Raw genomic sequence first — 23,747 nt, 5'->3', positions numbered from 1 at the left:
CCCGAGCGCAGCTGCTCAGCAAGGCCGGGGGGCACTCGGGGGGTGTCCTGGCCGGGGCCCCCTTCGCCGAGGCCGTTTTCGGGGTGTCGGGGTGCCGGGTCACCTGGAGGGTGCCCGAGGGGGCGGCGCTGCCCCCCGGGCGGGTGTTGGTGGCCGAGGTGGAGGGTCCGGCCGCGGGGGTGCTGGCAGCGGAGAGGGTGGCCCTCAATATTTTGGGGCGCTGCAGCGGGGTGGCCTCGATGGCCGCGAGGGCTGTGGGGGTGGCCCGGGCCCAGGGCTGGGCGGGGGTCGTGGGGGGCACCCGAAAAACCACGCCCGGGTTCCGCTTGGCGGAGAAATACGCGCTGGGGGTGGGGGGCGCTGACCCCCACCGGGCAGGTTTGGGGGGACTCCTCCTCCTCAAGGACAATCACCGAGCGCTGGCGGCGGCAGCGGGGGGGCTCGAGCAGGTGGGGACGCCGAACTTGGGGGGACAATTGGGAGGGGGCTTGAATTGGGGGTTCTGGGTGTGGGGGGACTCCAGAATTTGGGCGGTAATGGCGGCAGGATCCCTGGATTTTGGGGAAACTCGGAGACTGGAGGAGCAGCACCCCAGTTTGGGGGGGAGATTGGAGGGGGACCCTTGAATTGGTGGGTTCTGGGTGGTCGGTGTGACAACCCCAATTCTGGGGGTGTGGGGAATATGAGGTCTGGATGTAATGGGGGGTTTGGTGGAGGGGGCTCGACTTTGGGGGAGTGATGGCTTGGGGTACCCCGAATTTCGAGGGTGGTGGGGAAGCACCAATATTTAAAGGGGGTACCAAATTTTGTGACAGACTCTTGGATTGGGGTATTGTGGGTGTGGACTGATGTGGGAGGACCCCTGAATTGGGGGGGGGATGGGTGCGGGGGGCTCCCAATTTGGGAGGGAAACTGGGGGGTCACCCCTGAATTGGGGGAAGATCATGTGTTGAGTAACTCTAAATTTTGGTGTTTGTAGTTGGGAGAACCCCAACTTTGGGGGCAGCAGACAACCTTGAATTGGGGAACTCTGGGGGAGAGGACCCCAAATTTGGGGATCAATGTGGGGGGAGGGCAGTGGGGGGGGCCCAATTTTAATTGAATGACTGGGGGGAGCCCCCATTTTACCCTGCCCCATACTGGGGCGTCACTCTGGGGTTCTCCCTGACCCCCCCTCTTCCCCAGATGATTTTGGGGGTGCGCCGGGCCGGGGGCTTCACCCGCCGGTTGGGGGTCGAGTGCTCGAGTGCGGACGAGGCGCTGGCGGCTGCTGGGGCTGGGGCTGACATCGTCCTGCTGGACAACCTGAGACCCCAGGTGAGCCCCAAAACCGGAGGGGGGCCAATAGTGGTGGGACCCCAAGTGTGGGCTGGACCACAAAAATGGGAGTTTGGATTCTAAAAATGGGGATAAATGCCAAAAGTTGGCACAGATCTCAGAAAAAAGGTGGGTAATGCCATAGGTTTGACCTCTGCCCCCACCAGGTGAGCTTCCAAAATCTGGCAAGGGCCCCCAAGAATGGGTGGACCCTCCAGGTGTGAGCCTGGACCCCAAAAATGGGGGTCAAGACCTTTTAAAAAGAGAGGCAGACCAGTGAAATGGGTTGAACCCAAAAAAGTGGGGGTAACCACATAGATGCTGGCTCTGTTATCCCCAGCTGAGCCCCCAAAATCGAGGAGAGTGGCAAAAATGGGGGACATCCCAGGGTAAGGCTACACCAGTAAAATGGGAATCTGCTGTAAATGTGGGGCAGCCCTAATGATATGAGCGGGAATCCCAATTTCGGGGGAGTCAGAGGGTTGGATAATCCCAGTTTGTGAGGTTTTGGGTGAAGGGACCCTTGACTTGGGGAGTTTAGGTGGGGGGATTGTAATTTGGGGGTCAGTGGGTGGGCAAATGCCTGGATTGGAGGCGTTGGATAGGAGGCCGCAATTCTGGGGGGTTCTGGTTTGGGGGACAGCCATTTGGATTGGAGAACCCAAATTTGGGGTTGTCCTGGAGGTCAGTGGTGGGTGGTGCCCCCAGTTGGGCAGATGTTGGATGGGAATCTGTTTTTATTGAGTTTTTATTGGGTTTAATCAGGATAACCCTTGATTTAGAGGGGTTGGGAGTGGACACCCCAATTTTGGAGCTCAGTGGGTGGAGTAATCCCTGAATTGGGGGTTTCCTGTGGGGGAGGCCCAAATTGGGCAGATTTGGGCCAATTTGGGGGGGGATTCTGCACTATGTAGCATCCAGTATACATCCATATGTCCAGTGTACCCCCAAATTTTGGGGAGGGGGTGCTCCCTGCTAACAGGGTGTCCCCCCAGGAGCTGCACTCGGCTGCGGCGCAGGTCAAGGCTGCACATCCCGGAGTGACGGTGGAGGCCAGCGGGGGCATCGTTTTGGAGACCCTCCCCCAGTTTTTGGGGCCCCACATCGACGTGGTGTCCATGGGGTGTCTGACCCACAGTGCCCCCGCCCTGGACTTTGCGCTGCGGGTGCTGGAACCCTAAAATCCATCCCCCTGACCCTGAAAACCCAGCCTAGGACCCCAAAAATCCATCCTAGGACCCTAAAAACCTATTCTGGAGCCCCAAAACCCAACCTGAGATGCCCAAATCCATCCTGGGGAGGGTGAAACTCACTGTGAAACTCCAAAATCCACCCTGGGAATCCTCAAACCCCAAAGGCCTTCCACTAAGGGATCTGTGAAATCTGGCACTGGGACCCACAAAATCCATCTTGCACCCCAAAATCTATCTTGGAACTGCCTAAATCAACTCTGGGACCCCAAAGTTCCACCCTGAGGCCCTCCAGAACCCACCCTGGGACCCCAAATCCCCCCTGAGACCCCACAAAGCCCACCCTGAGGATCCCAAATCTCCATCCTGGGCTACTCCCACTCACCTCCCCCCTCTAAGGTGGACCCAAAATTCCACCCTGAGGTCTCCCCATCTCCCTTTAATCTTTGTACCCCCAAATAAACCCCTACCTCACCTCCCCCACTTGTCCCCCCAGTTTTTTCAGGGGTCCAAACTCCAGGCGGGGGGAGAGTCCAGACCCAGTTTGAGGATTCCAGACCCCAGTTTGAAAGGCCCAGGTCCCAGGGTGGAGAGCTGAGACCTCAGTGTGAGGATCCCAGATCACGCTGGAGGGCTGCAGATCACGGTTTGGGGGTACCAGATCTCAGTTTAAAAATCCCAGACCCAGTTTAAAGAACCCAGATTACAGTTTGAGGGTCCTTGACCCCAGTTTAGGAGTCCAGGACCTGAACCCCCCAATGTGAGGGACCCAAACCCCAGTTTAGGGGTATCAGATCTCAGTGTGAGAGTCCCAGACCCACCAGCAGCACACCTGGCAGCACCATAACACTGGGAATTAGGATCAGAGGAGAAGTCCTGCTGTAAATCACAAAATCAGGGTCTAATTCCTGGCCTGATCCCACCCACCCCATCACACCTGTGTGCCCACCTGCCCTCAGGTACCTTTGGGATGTCTTAAAAGAAATTTGAAAAGCAATTATTTAAAACTTAAAAACCCTAACTTTATTTACAAAACTATAGTTGGCTTGCCAGCCATAATCCTTAGGACAAAGTGATCTCCAGGCTCAAGGACGCCTGTGTGACCCTTCAGACTTAAAGTGCTGCCCCAGTCTGGGGCTGGGGTTGGATCCAGCCACACCCAGAGCCTTCTCTGAGAAGAACCCTGGGAAGTCAAGGAGTCCTTTCTGCACCTTGTGAATCAGCAGGAGGGTGTCCCTGATCAGTCGAGCCTGAATGTCCCACTCTGGGCACAACAGGCCCCCAGCTCAGCAGTGCCAGCACTACAGAGCTCGCAGGGACTGTCCCGGTGTCCGCTGCTCCTTCGGCTCCTCAGGATCGAGCTGCTCTGAGCTGCCAGACAAGGCGTGAGTTCACCCCCATCTTTCTGCAAGGCCTGAAGTTCTGTGACCAAAACAGAGCCGAGATGAGTTCCCGTGTTTGTAGAGACCCCCCACTCTCCCAGCCCTCACTCCCCACTCCCCACTGAAATCCAGAGCAGGCAGCTCCTCGCTCTGGTCCTGGGGATGTCACACGATGGTCCCTGGGCACAGAGCTCTGTCAGCCCCTGCTGTTCCCCAGCACGATCCCAAACAACCAGGGACCACCAGCAGCCTGGATGTGGCACTGGGCAGGGGCTGGGGGGGACAGGGGCTGCCCAAAGAGGGACCCCGGGCTGGGGCTCATGAACCTGATGGTCCAGTCTTGCACACATTGCTGAGGGTCCCTCAGGTACTGCAGGTTCTGATGAAGGTGCTGCTCAGCCCTGCTGCTGTCCTTTTCCATCTGGAGGGACCATAAAGATGTGGCATTGTCACACATCTTCCAGGTGGCTGGAGCAGCCCCTCCTGGCAGCAGCCCCATTACCAAGAGCCCTCCTCCCTCCCACTGGGTGCAGGAAGGGGAGATGGGACTGGAGGAGAGCCCTGGGGCTCTGTTCTTGAGCCAGGAACAAGGATGCAGCTCCAGGCTGTGGGGTCTCTTCCCCAGGCCCAGCTGCAGAGCCCACGGCCCAGCACAGTCCCTGGGGCACATCCTCACCAAGCAGTCAGCCATCCTCCAGCTCTGCCCTGTCTTCACCACGTGCTTCAGCTCCTTCCACTTGAGGAGCTCTGCGATAGCAAGGACGGCATTCCTGGAGGCCTGTGGGACAGCAGGAACTGGGAGATGGCTCCAGGGCCTGGGAAAGTTGACCTGGGGTGACTCTGCCTTTAGGGAGCTGCCAAAACATCCGGGAATGGCCCCCAGGTACAGGGATTGAGGCCCAAATGCCTGCTCTCCAACACCTTTGGGGACACACCTGTCCACACCTCGGTGTCCTGGCCTGGTGCTGAGCCCTGCTGGAGTGGGCAGGGCAGGTGCTGGCAATGCCAGCTTGGCTCTGCAGGGACCCTTCCCTGGGCTGTGCTTGGGGAATGCTGCCCAAGGCCTGGAGCCCCAGGGGGGGTCAGCCACCCCTCTCCGTGTCAGTGCTCAGCCTTGGCAGCAGTGCCTGGCCCACCCTGGGGGCCTCGTCATTCATGGGGAGGATGAGCAGGGCCAGGACACTGCACGCAGTTCTTCATCCACTTCTTCCCCTTCCCCAGCCCTGCCCTCAGCAGCCTCTGAAGGAGCGCATGCAGCGCTCCCACACCCAGCTTTCCTCCTGGAAGGAACAAGGAAAGGGGAGCTTCAGGAGCAGCAGCTCCCTGCCCATAGTGATGTGAAAAACGAGGTTCACTTTCCTGGTAAATTTTACAGGGTTTAATTAAAAAAGAAAAAAAAGACAAATAGGAGACTAAGACAGTAAAGCAAAGGGTTAATGTGGCTGGGTGCTGGGCATTCAGCCAAGGCCACACACTCAGAAAACACTTCCTTAAATGCATCAATCTGTTGCATATTCATTGACCTTCATTATTCAAAATCATCAACCCTAACTTGTAAATCAACTTTTTTTGTAGCCATCCTGTCCTACTCCCCATCAATAAATTCCTTTCCTGGAGTTCTGGTTATCTTCATCCAGACAGGATAATCTAATGTCTTGGTTTAATTTGAATTTTTGAATTTCCTGGCCAACGCACCAAATAATGTTATAGTTTTGAGTTGCCAATTTAAATATACACATTTTCTGTTGTGAGACAGAACCAGGAGCAAAAGAGCAAGTCAGGCCTAAAATTTAAAAGGGTATAAAAAACTTTATTAACTACACAAAGAAAGAGAAAGAAAAGCAAATTCAGAATAAGGTCTTCAGACCACTCTTTCCTCCTCTTGGGGGTTGAATTGTTCCCTTTTCTCTCTGTGGAATTTTTCCCATTGTTATGCTGAGTATTTGTGGCTACACCTTAGTAGCAAAAGTTTTCTCTTGCAGGGGGGTGGGGGGATGGGAAGAGACCGGAAAAGGAAAAGGTGGGAGAGGGGTCTGGGGGGGGACTCTGCTCTCTCACTTGGCCCGTGGAGTGAGAGGAGGATGCCCCGTGCTCGGATCTGACATCTTCCCCTGCCATCCCAGCGCTGAGATCCACGCTCCCTGCCGTTGGACATCGCTCTGCTGCTCTCCCACCTCACCCTGCTACCTCCGGACACTCTGCTGAGCACCACGACCGACACCGTGAGGGGGGAGTCACTCCCCCATCCCTCTCACCCCTGGGCCGCTGCCGCCATCACTCCAGCCCCTCTTCAACTGCGCGGGACCTGCCCTGCCCCCAGCACCGGTAACTGAGCACAGGGAGAGAGGGCTTTGGCCAAAGGGACTGGAACTGAGCTATACTGTTCTGTTCTGTTGTCAATTTTTATAGCTGTTGTTTCTGCTATTTTGCCTTGTTAGATCTCAGTAAAGAACTGTTATTCCTATCCCCATATCTTCTGCCTGACAGGCTCTGATTTGAAACTGAAATAATTAGAAGGGAGGGGGTTGCACTCTGCATCTCAGGAAAGGGGTTCTTGCCTTTCCTTAGAAAATACCTGTCTTTCAAACCAAGACAAGGTGACACTGGCCTGATGTCAGGCACCCACCAGAACCACTCTGACCCTACCCCTCGAGCTGCAAGGGAAGAGAAAGTTTAACCAGTAGCTCCAGGAGCAGATTAAGACAGGACGAGCAAACACACCAAACAGCAAAACGGATGTCACAGACATAGCCTGGGCACAGTGAGGGAATTTATTACCAACCAAATCATAGCAATAGAAGGAAAAGAGACAGAAATCTCTCAAACCCCTTCCCCATCACCCAACGGGGATAACCAGGAACACAGATCACCAGGGCTCTGCCCAACGGGGGTCACTGGGGATCATCCAACACCGATCCTCCCATGGGGGATGGAGCTGGAACAGATCACAAAGCTCTTCCCACACTTGGGCACTCACTGGGCTTCCCTCAGTGGTGACTCCGTTGGTGTTTGGTCAAGTGAGAGCTCTGTGAGAAGCTCTTCCCACACTCAGGACACTCGTAGGGCCTCTCCCCAGTGTGGATGCGCCGGTGCCTGATGAGGGTGAAGTTGCGGTTGAATCCCTTCCCGCAGTCGGGGCAGCGGAAGGGCCTCTCCTCTGTGTGAATCCGCTCGTGTAGGAGGAGATTGGAGCTGGTCTGAAACCTCTTCCCACACTTGGGACACTCATAGGGCCTCTCCCCAGTGTGGACGAGCTGGTGTTTTCTAACGTCAGAGCTCCAGCCAAAGCTCTTCCCACATTCCGAGCAGGTGTAGGGCCGTTCCCCTGTGTGGACCACCTGGTGACGGATCAGGCTGGAGCTGTAGTTGAAACACTTCCCACATTCCCCACACTCATAGGGCTTCTCCCCAGTGTGGATCCTCTGGTGCCGGGTCAGCTGGGACCTGTAGTTGAAACCCTTCCCACATTCCAAGCACTCGTGGGGCTTCTCCCCTCCAGGAGGCTTCTCCACCAGCTCTGAGCTCTGCCTGGATCTCCGGCCGCCTTCCCGGCTCAGGGAGGGTCTTTCCTCCTCACAGCTCCCTGGGATGGGTTTGTAGCCCCTCCTCCTGAGAGATCTCCGGGGCTTTTCTGCCTCCTCCATCCGCGCACACCTGAGGAATGAAAATTCCTGGTTTAGGGGGAAATAACAAGAAGAGAGCTCCATAAACTGGGTGTTCCTCCTTGCCCAAGTTCATCTCTGGAAGTCATTGAGCATCATGTGTCTGTAATAACCTCCCAAACACCAAGATTCCCACCCAAAATCCTCCAAACTTTAAGACACGGATCAAAAACACCCCAAATATCAAGATTCAGCCAAAATCCCCCCCAAAATTGTGCTGGTTTGAAAGCAAAACCAGTGAGAGACTCCAAGTCATAAATACAATTTGATAGGAAAAAAGACAAGAGAAAAATAATACATGAAATAGTAGAAAAGAAAACAACTGACAGAATCAGAATACAACCTGACACCCTGCTAGTTTTGATGGTGGTAGCAGTCCTGATGAAGTGGTCTTGTTGTAGTAGTGATGCTGTAGAAAGGTCTGGTAGCTCTTGTCCTCTGGAAACCAGTGGGTAAGGGCTGCCTTGGTGTTCCAAATCTCAGATTTTATCTAGGTAGGAAAGGCTTGGCTCCTCCCCCTGGCTGGAGCATCTCCCAATGGGATGATGGAATTTTATCAGTCATGCAGTGGCACTCAATGGCCCATTAACAGAAGATATCTTCCTGGAGGAAGGATGGGTTGTGGAAAAGATAAAGAACACTGCCCCACCTGGTTTTAACAGATGGCCCATTAGCAGAGGATCTCTCCCACAGAGATAAGGATCACTGCTCCACCTGGTTTTATCCACCACTCTTTGTTCTTTTGTTTCTTCCCAGGACCTCTGACTGGTTACTTCATGTTTGCTGCTGATTTCTTCTCCCTTTTGAAGATGAAAATGGTAAAAGTGTCTTTGACCTGCCTTGCTGGATATTGTGAAGAGGAACAGTCATCTACTGCAAGTGGAAGTGTCACAGGTGGAGCAGAGTTCTGTGAGTGCTGTATCAAACCAGACCTCGTCAGACTTGCCAGAACAACTGGTCCATGCTGCCCTTCACTGCTCTCCCTGTTCCCCACTGTTTCATGCCAGAGTAATTTAACTGCTGTTAATTGGGTGTGTGTTTCACTCGAGCCAGTCCAGCAGAACCAGCAGAAAGCAGCCCCAGAATGAATGGGGCTCTGCAGAGGAGCCCCAGACTATTCATCAGCCTGCACGCAGAACTGGCTCCAACTCTGAACCCTTGTGACCACACTCTGAAGAAGACACACTTCTGATATTTCTGAGGCACTTATGACTGAGGCACTGCATGTGCTTGTGCAGGTAAGAATCCCAAAGTTCTTTCTTACTTCAGGAAAAATCCTGCAGCAGTGCATACCCAGCATCTGCTATCAGCACATCCTGGCTGCACGTGCAGGAGAAGCAGCAGCAGCATTGTACACGTGGGTTTGTTAAGCTGAATTCCCCTACACTTTGAACAGTGCTCATCACAAACATATTTAATGGCACACCGATGCCATACATTTCTCCTAAAAGCCTCCCTTGTAACTAAACTTTGCTGGAAAGTTAATGCCGAGGATGAAGGAGCAACTTCGGTCTCAGTCCGGAGGTGGAGGGGTTCTAAACACTGACTTTGCGAGAGCAGCATCTCTCCTGAAGCGCTCGGGGCCACCCGAGCCGCCGCCGGGAGCGCGGTGCAGAAGGCGGCCCGGACTCAGCCGCAGCGCCGGGCACCGCGCATCGCTGCTCTGCAGGGCGGCCCGCACGTCCTCCAGCAGCTGCCGCAGGCTGCCCTTCTCCTGCTGCAGCTCGGCCATGCGCTCCTCGGCCCGCTCCAGCGCCACCATCTCCTCGCAGCGCTCTCGGGAGCAGGGCCCCGGCGGCCGCCGCTCGGGCTCGGCGGGGCCTGCGCGGGCGGATTTGGCTCTTCTGTGTTCAATCCTATCTTCTGGTGGTGCCCTGCTGGGCAGGGTGGAGGAAGAACCCCCGGCCCGTGGCTGGAATTGAGTGCAGCGAGCGCCGGAGAACAGCCATGAAACCAGAAACTCATCACGGCTCCTCTGACTAAACCCTACAGTCCTCACCCAGCCCCCAGCGTGGCCTTGAAAGACTCTTTATTGTAAATAACTCTGACTGCCCCACCTGGGAAAAACCACAAAAACCTCTGCTGCCCCCTGGGCAAGGTATTAACTCTTTCAATGCCCAGAATGAAGTTTCACAGATACTTTATTCTGTCTCTCCTTAAAAAAAAAAAACAACAAAAACCACACAGAAACAATATAAAAACATCAAAATCAAACAAAAAGAAATGTCAAATCCCAAAGAACTATAATTTCTCTTTTTTTATGATATGGCGAAAAACCTCTTGTTTCCTCTATAACACATAAAAATATTACGAACTGAATATGACTATTCTAACTGTAAATATAATCAAAGGCTGTAATATTAAACTAAACACGTTAAAATTGCTGTAATCTCCTAAGTTTAAATAATGAAAATCTCCCTTGTGTTCCCCAGAAAAAAAACCAAAACAACCCCTCTGTTCTCAAAAATAAAGTAAGTTTTTGTTTAATCTGTTATAATCCTTAAAGACTGCATCATAAATTAATGTAGTCCGTAATAAAAGTTGTGAGAAAAACTGTTAGTCTGAAAAAAGGGTTTTTAGATAGTAATCAGATTTCCATTACCTTAATCACTGTAACATCCAAACCACAAGAAAATTGTTTGTTATGAAGAAACCTCCATAGACTGAAAAAAAGTCTCCTCTTTGAATTAAATTAGTAAAAAACTATTTTAAAGATGGTAAACTACCTGAATTGCTTTTGTATGTTTTCAGTATTAAAAAAAAATGTGTGGAAGAAAAAAAAGTTGTCTCAAGTTTTATTCTAAGTTTATATTTCTTATAGTTTCTAGTAATAAATTTTGTCTTTATACCATTTAATGTTAAACCTGTTTTTTGTCTACTTCTTAATCCTCTCTCACCACAAAAAAAAGTTTCAAATTAATAAACCAAAACCACTACATCAAACCTCAGTGATTCCAGGATTTTGATTTCCTATTACCCAAGGGTGTCTTCTGCAGCCAAATGGTGATGAACTGGGGCAAAGACCAAGATTTTGGAGACAGTGGGGTGGAAACTCCTCCAAAAATGTTCTTCCCTCCCTCCCAAGCACGTGGATCCTCAGCTTGCACAGACACAGAAATTCTTTTATTTTGGCCTTGATTTGCTTTTCATTTCTCTTCATCCCTTTAAAACATCCAACACTGGGGTGAAAATAAAGACTCTGAACTGAGACATGGGTGGGGACATGGGGGGACAATGACATGGTGGGGACACAGACATGGAGAGTGAAATGGGGACACATGGACATGGAGGGGGACGTGGCCATTCGTGGGGACATGGGGGGACACAGGCATGGATGGAGATGTGGGGGACAGTGACAGGGATGGAAACATGGTGGGGACACAGCCATGGGTGAGGACATGGTGGGACATGGCCAGTGACATGTGGGGACACGGCCACGGCCGGTGCCATGGGGGGAACTTGCAGGGGCTGTGGGGGATGCTGGCTTGGAGGGAGTTGAGGGTTCCTGGCAGGGACTTGGGGCTCGCTGAGGCCTTTGGGGACCCCAGGCCGAGCGGCTCCGGCTGCGCTGGGAGACCCTGGCGGAGGTTCTGGGGCAGCTGCTCAAGGACCCCCTGCCCTGGAGCCCCAGCCGGGCATTGGGCTCCTGGAAGGGAATGAACGTCCTTGTCCCCAGCAGGACAGATTTCTTATTTCTTGCAGGTGCAAATGGTTCTCTTACCAGAATAGCTTGTTGTGTTAATTGTTTCCATGCTTAAGAATGTTTTCACCTGGGAACAAGCAAGTAACTTAGCTGCACATAGAAGAAGTGACAGGCTAGCTATTAATTTAGCAGAGAGCAAGATCTGATTTTATGAAGCCTTTTATAATTTGTCTACCTGACTGCAGCATCTCACCCTTTTTCATTAATTCAAAGAAGGCTCATATGTTCTGATGATAAAATAGCTCTCTCTTGTGAGGGTGTTATCTCATTAAGGTTATCACTGGTTATCTGTTAGATATGGGATAAGATACACAAAAGACAGATTGCAATCAACAAAATTTAACAAATTCTATCATGTCATTGACACAGGGTTTCACAGCATGAGAAAACAAAAGAATAATGTCCAGTGTGTCCTAGGGAAATGGGAATAAATGACCATTGTTTTAAAGTCCAAATAGTCCATTAGCTGGAAATGTTGATCTTGGACATCACTGAATGTGCTCTTGGATCCTGGAACAGGGAATAACTGAAGAAGGTTAGTAGGAACACTATACCATGATGATGACACAAGGCTTTTGTTGACAATTTGCCTGTAAATTTCCAGACACAGCCATGTCTTGGCAGTCCTGCTTCTGGTTTTGTTCTGGCCACGAAAGCTGCATGGTGATTAGGTTCTTTTTCTTCTCACTGGGCTGCATTTTCTTGGAGGCAACTGATGTTTGGCTGAATGAACAGGTGACTACTTTGAACTTGTTGATGATAAAAACACATGCATACCTTCTCCTTAAGTTAATGAATTAATTAGACTTTGTCATTGTACATTCAATTGAAGAGCCTTATATAAAAATATTTTACTTTTTTTTGTATAATTATTGCAAAAAAAAATTTTATAAATATATAAATATTTAGGACCTAATTCTCCCTTCCTTGTTTTAAAAACAGCATGCATGATTCTTGCCATGAACATGAAGGGAAGTTCAAAACAAAACAATACATGTAGTAAAACCAAGAACTTAAAGTGATTGGGAATAATTCTGATACAACAATCCAAAACATTTCCAATAACAGATATAAATAATAACACTTGTGAAATTAGATGATTAACAAGCATTAAAACATGGTACCATCATCCCAGTATCTGCAACAGCTGATAAATCTCAAATCGCTGAAGAACTGGATAAGCATCTGTTGGGGGTTGTTTTTTCCTTTCCTCCCTGCCTGTGGAATTTTTTTTCCATTGACATGCTAAGAAGCACTGATGGTTAGGTCCCAGCACCAGGGAGAGCCTCCCTGGTTTTTTGGGAGTTTCTCCCGGAGGGTGGGGGGAGGGAAAGGGGGAACACGGTGAGATTGGAAGCAGGTAAAGGAGGGTGGGGGCAGTTGCTGGCTCTCGCTCGCTTTTGGCTCTCGGAGCAGAAAGGTCATTGCTACCCCCCCACCATCCCAACGCCGGGAGCTGCCTCTCTGTTTTGGAGCCCGCAGCCCTGCTTGGACGCCCTCCTGCTTCAGCTTGCTGTTTTCCCAGCATCCTGCCTCTCCTCCATCCCTTCCCATCTGGGACACAGCTGCCATCACCCCCAGCCCCTGCAGGTGCCGGGATCGTCACATCTGCCCCGTCCACCGGGAATCTGCCAGCGCTCACTGCCAGCGGTGACGGTGACTGCAGCACAGGGGAAAAGAGCCTGAGGCCGAGAAGGACTGGAACTGGGTTCCTGTTCTGCTTCTTGTTAATTCCAGAGTTGTTGTTCTGTTTGCCTTCTTAGATATACTAGTAAAGAACTGTCATTCCTATTCCCATATCTTGGCCTGAGAGCCCCTTAATTTCAAAATTATACTAATTCAGAGGGAGGGATTTGCTTTCTCCATTTCAAGGGAAGGCCCTGCTTTCCCTAGCACACACCTGTCTTTTATTCAAACCAGGACAGATTTTGGCACCCATGGTGCCACCTGTGGGCATTGAGTGGAAAGGCTGGAAAAGCAATAACAGTTCTTGAGTGACCTGATTTTGTGTTTTAGGTGGCACCATATGGTTTGTGCTGCACGTGGTCACTGCTACATCTCTCCCATTTGCAGCCCTTTATCTAAAAATGGGTCCTATAACAAAGGCTACTGTGGCCATTATCCAGTTCATTTTGTGGGTTGATAAGATGAGGAATTCATGGATTTTTAAGTCTCTCTGGAATGTAAGTACATGGATTCAGAGCTATTGAACTCTAACTGTGTGTTTTTGGGGTTACTTCAATAATGGTACTTACTGTGAGGAAGTGACAGCAGGGGAAATTTTCTCCCTTCCCTTCATCCAGTTCACCATTTAGGTCCACCCCACCAGTTTTCGAAGGTTTCAAAGGCTTCAAATCTTCTCTAAATACTAATGCCTTTACAGTGGCTGGTGTTGCTGATATGCATTAAACCTGTTCTATTTAACATTCAGAGATAAGGCGAGATTGATTTGGATAACAACCCTGATACCTACCCCAGGAAATTGGGATGCTGCTGGAGAGACTGACCCTGCCCCACAGCCCACTTCAGAAATGAAACACCCGGATTGGGTGGGTGTTTTAGTGAAGGAGATGTGTGAGATGGGCCAGATGCTGAAGGAGTACCTTTCCCCAGCTGGTGAGAAACTCCCCCTGCCTTAAAGAGGGAGACTCTGATGGTGCAGCAGTGGAACCCACAGACATTACATCTGTCCAGGTTCCAGCTGAACTGCAAGGGCACTCACAGAGAGCAATAGTCACCCCTGTGGAAACAAAGAAGTCTAAGATGAAAACAAGGCACCTAGAAAATAAGGATAAGAAAGGAGGGCCCTCACAACCAGCAGGGGAGCCAGAGGTTGAGATCATCACCACGTCCCTGTCGTACAAAAGTCTCCATACTCTGCAAAAAGACAGTGAGTGACGAGGCCGTGAGGCTTTTACCACCTGGTTACTGCAGGTGTGAGGCCTTATGGGTACAGGTGTGCAACTGGATGGTCCTAGGCAAGGAATTTGGGATCCTTGACCCAGGACTCAGGTGTGGACCAGGTATTTGTAAGGGAGCCAGGCCTCCTTTCCCTCTGGGAGTGCCTTTTAATGAGTGTGAGAGAGAGGTTTGTCCACAGAGAGAGAATGCAGGAGCACCACCATAGAATGTGCTGGAAGATCCTTGAGGAAGGGATCCAACAGCTGAGAGAAGTGGCAGTGCTGGAGGTGCTCTTTGGGAGGGATGGACAGCATGACAATGACCCTGACAAGGTCAGGTGCACAGGGCAGGTGTTGTGGAATCTGACAGACCTGGGGCCATCTCAATACACCACCTTCATTGCAACAATTAATGCTGATAATAACAGAGACAGTGGGTTCTGTTGCTAATAAGCAACAAACAAGCTTAGAAATTTTGAGAGTATGATCAATGGCCCAATGGAGGCTCATGTCTCTGCTGTAATTGTGAGCCTCCAAGAGGAGATGAGGGAGATGAGGGAGGAGGTGAGGAAGAACAGTTCCCAAGCAACACCAGTGCTGTCATATCACGAGTTCCTGGAATACATTTTCAAGCCCTTCCAGCTGTTTCTGTCTTGCATCACAAAATTTGGCATGTGTTTTGACCTTTTAAAGGACTTGTTGCATGCATTAACATCCAAGGGGTTGCTTTCATCGTGCCCCATCCCTCCCACACGGCAGCTCTTGCCATGGCCTGGAGGAAGCAGGAGACAGCAAGGATCAGCTGGAAGGCGCTGGCCACGAATGTCCCTCCCGCAGGCCCCTGGAAGGTCTCTGTGCTCTGCCCACGCCGCCCCTCGTGCGCGCAGGGAGCAGAGCCCTCCCAGCCGGGACAGGATTCCTAATGGTTGCTGGTGTTTTTTTCTAGGGAGACTTCCTGCTCAATGCAGGCTTCCCCTTGGGATCCCTCATGGCAGCTGTTGCTGAGGTTGCTGCATGGTTGCAGGCCTGAGCTGCCGCCTGTCCCCAGCCCCTGCCCGCTGAGGGCCTGCTCTTCCAGCCTGCTGGGCATGGGGCTGGCTGCTTTGGAGTTGGGCTTCACCTTTTCCTTCTCCATGTGCAACTGTCTGGAGCACAGAGATCCCGGGAGCTGCTTCCTCCTGAGCCAGTGGCACTCCTGGCACTGGGCAGCGCAGGGCCCTGTGCCCCGTATATACCCCTGCAGGGCGGGGCTGTGCCATGTCACCAGGACAACAGAATGTCCAACAGCACCCAGGAACCCGATAGAACGGCCCTGTGTCACAAAGGGCCCAGGCCAGCACCCCTTCAGCAGCCCAAGCCCCTGGAAGTGGCATGGAGCAGCAGCCAGCCTGGAGGGCTTCGAGCCCCTTGTTCTGATCCACTGATGAAAATGATCAGAAATGGCTCTGCCTCAATTAGGGTGCAAATGAGAGCATGTGGTAAAGTCAATAGTGTGGGTTTTATTGTAGAGTAAACAAGTGTCAGAGAGAACAAAAAAAAAGAGAAAAATAGAAATGGAATAGAGGTGGGGGAGAGAAAGAGAGAAAGAGGCCGATTAAATAGAAAACCTCACCACTCTGTGGATCCCAGTGGAATTCTGCTCTCTGATGGAGAGCATTCACAGATCTCTTGGAGATGGATCCCAGTGGCATACTGTGGATGCTCTACATCTCCATTTTCTTGGTGCTGAGAGTCCCCCACAAACTTGTAGTTTAGGGGGTCCATACACACTAATCCATGATAAATGTATATTATAGTTAAAACTTTCACAAAATATTTAAGTAGAGGCTTTGTATTGTGCATTATAATATTAATATTTGCATAAATAAATGTAGTTGTGAAATAATAAATAATACTTTTATTTTTATAACTAACTGACGATATTTAGAATAACTCAAATATATTTGTGAAATGGCTATGCTGATTCAAAGTACTTACAATAAACTTACAGTAGTGGAAATAGCTGAAACCGTCTGCATGTTCAGACATCATTGAAAGAACCACGCAGATAACATTGAGAGAACAGATGTAAGGAGGACTCTGCTGCTGACTGTCAATAACTGTCACTGAAATTACCAAACAGGGGACCCTTGTGAGCAAGTGACACAGGAACCTCTAAACTGCACAGAAGGGGGGGCAGGGGTCGAACCAAGCTAAAGAATTGCCAGATGTAAACGAATTCAAAGCAATGTTTGAATATGTATAATCCTTATAAATATGTATTTGACCAATGCAATGAAAAAGTTGTTATGGTTAACCAGTGTGCCTCTGGCTGTGGCTACGCACCCAGCATTGTTATTGTCCCTTTTATCTCTTATTAAACTTTTAAAAATTTTAAAGAGTGAGGCTGGTTCCTCACAAAACCCAAGGTGCTCACCACTTTCTTTCCCCCCCAAGCCAGGATCTGTCAATCCCAAACTTTGTTCAGATGTTGGAGGAGGAGGCTGCGAGGAAAAGGAAGATGCTCTGGGTAGGAGGCAGGTGAAGGGGCAGGTGCCCCTTTCCTCCTCTCCTCTGCTCCATCTCCCAGCCCAGCATCACCCCCGGCTGCAGGACAACCCCGCTGCCGACACCTCCTGCCAGGGACGGATTGGGGGGGATCTCCTTCCCCTTCCATCTGCAATGGAGGCAAATCCCATCCTCTCCTTGTCCACCTTCCTTCCTCTCCTCTTTCTGTCCTTCATCCATCCACGTTCCTTTCCCTTCTCCTTCCTCCCTTACTCCTTCTTGTTCTTTCCTGCCTTTTCCTTTTCCCTTCTCGCTGTCCCTCCCTCATCTTGTCCTTCCTCCCCCAGACATTGAGCTGCAGACAGAGACCAGGGACAACAAATCCCTGGCACAGAACCTTGTGGAAGAGGCCGTTTTGAGTGGCTTCGTGGCACTGAAATGCAACGGGAAGGAAAAGTCCCAGAGATCCCACACAAGGAGGGGCTGCAAACCGAGCCCAGGGAGCTGTGAGGAGGAAAGACCCTCCCTGAGCCAGGAAGGCAATGGGAGATCCGGCCAGATCTTGGAACTGGTGGAGAAGCCTCAGGCCATGGAGAAGCCCTGGGTGCTTGGAATGTGGGAAGGCTTCAGGTGGAGCTCAGCCTATTCCTGCTGCCTCCAAACACAGCAGTTCCAGATGCAGAGATCCCCCTGCAGACCCTGGAGATCCATGGGGATGCAGAGATCCACCCACAGCCCCCGGAGGGCCACGCAGGAGCGCGGGGACCCCTGAGAGGAGGCTGTGACCCCGTAGGCAGAGGGGCCCCCTCTGGAGCAGCCTGTCCTTGAAGGACTGAGCCCGTGGCAGAGTGACCCACGCTGCAGCAGAGTGAAGGGGGCTGGTACCCATGGGATGGACTCAGGTTGGAGAAGTCCAGGAGAAGTCTCCTGTGGGAGAGACCCCAAGGTGCAGCAGGGGAACGACTCCTGTCCCTGAGCAGAGGGAGAAGCCACTGGGGATGAACTGACCATGGCCCTATTGAAGTGTGGAAAAACACTCAATAACCCACAAAATGAGTTATAAGAGTAGGTGTGTATTTATTCAGCGCTGAGGTGCATGGTGGATAGCTCTTCCAAAAACATGCACACCTTTGGCGACCTGGCCTCTCCTTTTATTCTCTACAAACTAGGACTACACAATAGACCTAATACATATGCATTGCCTATCCCAGCTTCACATTGAAATTAGTTTCACACCTCTTTTCAACTGAGCATTTGTAGCCGTGGAATGGTGTTTTAACCCTTTAAGTGTGGTGTGTGATAATTGATAAAAGATTCCTGTTAATCACAAAAGCATTAGGGTTTGTACAAACCAGAATACTAAGCTCTGAAGTGAAGCATGGACACTAGATAAAGGAAATTATATGATAAAATAATTCTGTTTAAAATCACCTTGTTATATTATGTAGTATTATGTTACATTATAATATGTTACGTTATATTTTCTAAATAACTTGTATCAGCTACCAGCTTGCAAAATCGGACTTCCCAAAAAGCCCATCCGGCCTTTGTCTGATCAATACTGCTTATCTCAAGCACCAGACTCCCAGAACTTCTCTGGTGCTTATCTACCAGGACCAGATGGCTATCTGTGACTGATTATCACCCAAAAGCCTTGTGTAAGGATGTTTATTCAACCACCACTGCTTATGACAACAAAAAACCAAAAATTATTGATTACAACGAGAACCCACAGTATAAGAAGAGGCTGCAAACCAAGGTTGGGTGGAGCGTGGAGTGGGCGGTGACCCCTCACGTTCCCCAGCGCTGCTTGCTCTTTCTATATCAAATAAAGCAACCTAAATTTTGCTGAAAATCGAGACTTTTGTCTCTCATTTATAACAATTTGGTGCCGATACCCGGGACGTCCTTGGAGCCCTGAGAGGCACTGCGATTTCGGGGAGGCGCCCCACTGCTGTGGCCCCGGTTCGTCAGTGATTCTCGGGACCCATCGATGTCCCGCACCATAGAGACTGAGCAAGGAAAATCTCCCCGGAAGACCGCGGCAAAATCACCTGGAATTCTCGTGCACGAAGAGCCAGACAGGAGCATCGGACTGTGAGTATCTGTGTGGTTTGGTGGGGATGACTGTGTGCTTGCCTGAATGAGACGTGGCCTTGGCTGCGAAGCGAGAGTGGAGTCCTTCTATCCGCGTTTCCAGCATCCCGCGAGGGACCTGGCCGGTGACCGGACGAAGCGAGTGAGCACAAAGGGAGAGACTGCTTTTCTTGTCCTAGCCCAGGTAGAGGCTGGGTCCTTCCCATCCTAGTCCAGGTACAGGCTAGCTCCTTCCCATCCTAGCCCAGGAAAAGGCAGGACCCAGGAAAAGCGGGGGGAAGGGAGAGGAAAATAAAAGCAGATTACAACACACCAGTCATGCAGGGAGAAGGGAAAAGCTGCTTTTCCCATCCCAGTCCAGGTAGAGGCGGGTTCCAGTCCATCCTGACCCAAGGAGAGGCAGGGGTTCGGGTGGAATGAGCCTGCATTGGGCCATTGATCGTACTCTCCTAATGTCTAAGTTTGTTGGTGAGAGAACCCACTGTTTCTCGGCTGCTGTCAGCACTAACCATTGCAGTACAGGTGGTGTATTGAGATGGCCCCAGGTTTGCCATCTGCCCTGTGCACCTGACCTTGTCAGGGTCATTGTCATGCTGTCCATCCCTCCCAAAGAGCACCTCCAGCACTGCCACTTCTCTCAGCTCTTGGATCCCTTCCTCAAGGGTCTTCCAACACATTCTATGATGGTGCTCCTGCATTCTCTCTCTGTGGAGAAACTTCTCTATTACACTCATTAAAAGCCATTCCCAGAGGGAGAGGGGCCATGCTGGGCGCCAAAAATCTGTCCTGGTTTTAAAAAGGACAGGTGTGTGCTGGAGAAGAGCAGGGCCTTCCCTGGAAATTGAGCTAATAAATCCCTCCCTCTGAATTAGTATAATTTTGGAATTATGGGGATTTCAGGCAAAAATACGGGGATAGGAATAACAGTTCTTTACTAGTATGTGTATATATATATATAACAAGGCAAACAAAACAACAACAGCTAAGTAATTAACAACAAATAGAAGACAGGAACCCAGTAACAGTTTTTCTGGTTGTGGACACCTTTCCCCTCTGCTGCAGTTACCGTCCCAGTTTGGCAGTCAGTGCCAGCCGGCTCCCGGTGGGCAGGGGCAGATGCGCTGATCCCGTGTGGCTGCAGGAGTGCTGGGGGTGATGGCAGCTGTGTCCTGGGTGGGAAGGGCGGAGGAAAGACTCTGCTCATGGATCCTTGGAGGCAGTGTCAGTCCCAGTGCTGCAATAGGTTGTGTGGAGGTGGCAGGCTGAAGTGGGAGAGCATCAGACCAGGAGAGTGCGGGGTCCCACAGCCAAGCTCCCATCATTGGGATGGCAGGGCGAGGTTTTCCAGTGGCCATCCATCTCCGAGCCAAATGAGCGAGAGAGCGAGCAGCTGCCCACACCTCTCCTTTACCTGCCCCCGATCTTGTGATGTTCTCCCTCTTCTCCCCCATCCCCCCTGCCCTACGAGGGAAACTCCAAAAAGGGTCAGGGAGTCTCCCCCTATCACTAGCCATCTTAGCATGTCAATGGGAAAAAATTCCAGACAGCGAGGCGAGGGAAAAAAAAAAAAAAATAAAAACAACCCCCAAGAGAAACTTAACCCAAACTTTACTGAAACAAGCCCGCATTGGCTGCCTGTCACTGCGGTTTCACTGTTCCCGTGTCCCTTTACCCAGTCAGCTCTCTGATCATGTGGTGTCCACGCATCTCCCCAGCCCATCACTGCCTCACACACGAGGTGACCACCAAGCCACTCTCCGGCCATCTGACCCGCAGCTGAGCCCTTCCCAGAGTGCCCGCACCCGCAGGGAGCGCAGGGCTGGATTTGGCCGCCAGAGAGTTGGTGACCCTCGTGAGATCCTCGGTGCATTTAGTTCCTACAGGAGTGTGGGCACCGCTGGGAAATGATCTGCATGCCTTGTTAATTGGATGTTCTTCCACCGCTAGCCTGGGGCAGGATCTCTCCCGGTCCTCCTCTCAACTCCCGGGTCTCTCCTCAGCCAATCAGAGAAGGCACCAAAATAATTGAGCCAATCAGAGCGCGCGGCGCTGATGACTCCTCAGGCAGTCCCAGAGCGCCCAAAGCTCCTCACCTGGACTCCACCCGCACCCCGCCCCCAGCAACCTGCACCAGGAGAATTTGGGGAGGGGGAAATTGCGTTTTATCTTCTTTTTTGTTCTTCCAGAGTCAGGATAAAATGCTTTAGAGACGGAATTTTGTGTTCGGACTCAGATATTTATTAATTCTTCTCGATATTACAGTGAGTTCTACAGCACTTCTACCTAACAGGCCAAAAATGGACACCTATCTCTCTCTCTCTACAAGGCCTTTTAAGGGTCAATCTGTCCAATTAAGAACAGACAGCTAAATTCCTTTTATTATTAACCCAACAACCCATCACCTGTGATCTGCAATGTGGAATTTTCTATCTAATTACAAAAGTACCACCTAGACCCGTGAAGAAGGTGAAAAAGAAAGAAAACTCCACCCTAAAACCTCCATCTTGCTTTATATGTATTAATATATTCTAAAACCACAAATTCTAAATTTTCCACCATGGGACATTACACACTTCTATTCAAACTACACACCAGTGATCCCAGTTCTATCACACAATTCTGGAAAGCTTCTTCATGGCCTCTGGTAAAAAGCAGTGTTTTCCTGGAGGTCAATGCCTGTCAGCAGAGAAAGCCCAAACCCCTCAGTTTCCAGGGTTTCAACAGGGGGAGGTGTCAGACCCTGCCCGGCGCTGGCCATGGGGCGTGTGGCGGGGGCCCGGAGCTCTTGGCTACTGTGGGCTGCTGGGGGGCTGCTGGGGGGGCAGCCCCGGACCTGTGTCCTGCACACACAGCGCTGTTCCAGGAGATGGTTTAGTCCGAGTGTCACTTCATTCACGGCACCGAGCGGCTGAGGTTCGTGGAGAGGAACATCTCCAACCGGGAGCAGTTCCTGCACTTGGGCAGCGATGTGGGGCTGCACGTGGGGACACCTCCTTTGGGGACAGGGCTGCCAGGCACTGGAACAGCGACCCGCAATGGATGGAGTACAGACGGGCTGCGGTGGACAGGCACTGCCGGCACAACTACGAGTTGTCCAGCCCGTTCCTCGTGGAGCGCAGAGGTGAGCGTGGGGCAGAGCGTGTCCCCTCGGGCCCTGCCCTGGGAATGACCCTGGAGCCCCTCAAAACCTCCCTGGGAATCACCCGAGACACGTCAGCCCTTCTTGTGCCCACCCCGGGGCCTCCTGCCCCCCCACCCCAAGTGACTCCGGTGGCTCTCCCAGTCCATCCCAGTCTCTTCCAGTGTCCTCACGGTCCCTCCCAATTCCTCTCAGTCCACAGCCATTCCATTCGCATTCCACTCCCAGACCTCCACCCTCTCTCCCAGTGCACTCCCAATCCCTCCCAGTCTGTTCCAAGTCCTTTTCAGTCCAATCCCGAACCTCCACTCTTTCTCCCTTTCCCCAATCCACTCCACTCTCTCCCAGTGTTCCCCCACTTTCTCCAGTTTCATTCTCAGTCCCTCTCACTTCCACAACAGCCCTCTTCCATTTCTACTAGTCCCCACCCCAGCTGATCCCAGTGTGTCCCCGCTCTCTCCCAGCGCTCCCCAGTGCCCATCTCACTGTGGCCCTCGAGCTCCCAGCCCGGCCCCGGCTGCCTGCTCTGCTCCGTGATGGATTTCTGCCTTGCCGAGATCCAGCTGAGATGGTTCCAGGGCCAGCAGGAGCTCTCGGGGCATGTGGTGGCCACCAATCTGGTCCCCAGTGGGGACTGGATTTCTACCAGCTCCTGGTGCTGCTGGAAACCCCCCCGGCACGGGGTCAGCTCCAGCTCCAGGTGGAGCACGTCAGCCTGGAGCACCCCCTGAGCCGGCACTGGGGCACGGCCCGGACCCCACAGTGTGGGGGGAGTGGGGAGGCACTGGGGGGTCTGGGAGAGGGATTGGCGTGTGCTGGGAGTAACTGGGAGGGAGTTTGAGATAGCCTGGATTAAAATAGGAGAAGGGATCGGGGGTCTAGGATGGCTGAGAATGAGTTTGAAGGATGTTGGGGAGGGTGGGATGCAGTTCTAGGGGTCCTGGAGAGCACTGGGAGGGTGTCTGGGGGTGCTGGGTATAACTGGGAAGGATTTGAGTGAGCGTGGAGGAGCTGGAAAAAGATCAGGGATTGGAAAGCAGGGGGTTGGAATGAGGTTGGTTGTGCTGGAAAGAGACTGGGAGGATCTTGGTGAGTTCTAGTGTGGCTGGGAAGGGATTGGGAGGGGGTGTGGGGGTCCTGGGGCAGTGGGGGGCAAATGGGAGGGAGTTATGGCATTTTGAAAGGGACAGGAGGGGCTTTGGTGGGTCCCAAGGAAGCCAGGAAGAGATTAGAAGAATTAGAAGTTTTAGGGAGCCCTAGGTGGGCTGGGGGAGATTGGGAGGATTCTTGGAGAGGCTTGAAATGTCCGTGAGAGGTTTTGGGTGGCCCTGACCCCTGTGATCCCCCAGAGATGCCGCCAGACGCCGCTCACAGCAATGTGCTGACGGAGATTGGTGGCTCCGTGTTGGGCTTCGTCTTCCTGGCGCTGGGGCTCGGCTTCTACCTGTGCAAGAAGGTGAGGGGGGGACACGGGCTTCATATTCCCCCGCCCCCAGAGTGTGTGTGCTCCTCCTGGGGACCTCCAGCCGGGAGTCACCCCCTTTTCTCTGCCCACAGAGTTCCTGAGCCGGCAGCGGCCGCAGCCCCTCCCCGTGGCCTCAGGCCCGGCCAGGACCCCCTGCTCCATCCCCACACTGATTTTGGGAGGGTAGTGTGTCTCCCCCAGCCCTGCTGGAACTCTGCCTAAGCCCAGCTGCTCCCAGTCCTCCCAGTAAAGCTTCCCAGTTACACCCAGTTCATTTAGTGGGGGGTACTAGGAAAGGACTTGGGGGAACCCCGCGGGGGGATCGTGACTGGGCGGGGAGGGCGGGTCCAGGTGGGGAACACTGGGTGCTGCGGGTCTGCCCGGCAACCGGTGAGTCATCACAGC

The 23,747-nt window shown here is 52.0% G+C and overlaps 1 pseudogene; it reads left to right on the top strand.

Moving 5' to 3' along the window:
• The first annotated feature begins 1,403 nt into the window (after nt 1-1,403).
• Nucleotides 1,404-23,529, top strand: LOC148217930 (class II histocompatibility antigen, B-L beta chain-like; annotated as a pseudogene).
• Nucleotides 23,530-23,747: the final 218 nt, after the last annotated feature.

Source organism: Sturnus vulgaris, unplaced genomic scaffold (genome assembly GCF_052056855.1).
Source record: "Sturnus vulgaris isolate bStuVul1 unplaced genomic scaffold, bStuVul1.hap1 Scaffold_198, whole genome shotgun sequence".
NCBI lineage: Eukaryota > Metazoa > Chordata > Aves > Passeriformes > Sturnidae > Sturnus > Sturnus vulgaris.
The sequence above is the reverse complement of the archived record's forward strand: the minus strand, read 5'-3'. Positions and strand labels throughout refer to the sequence as shown.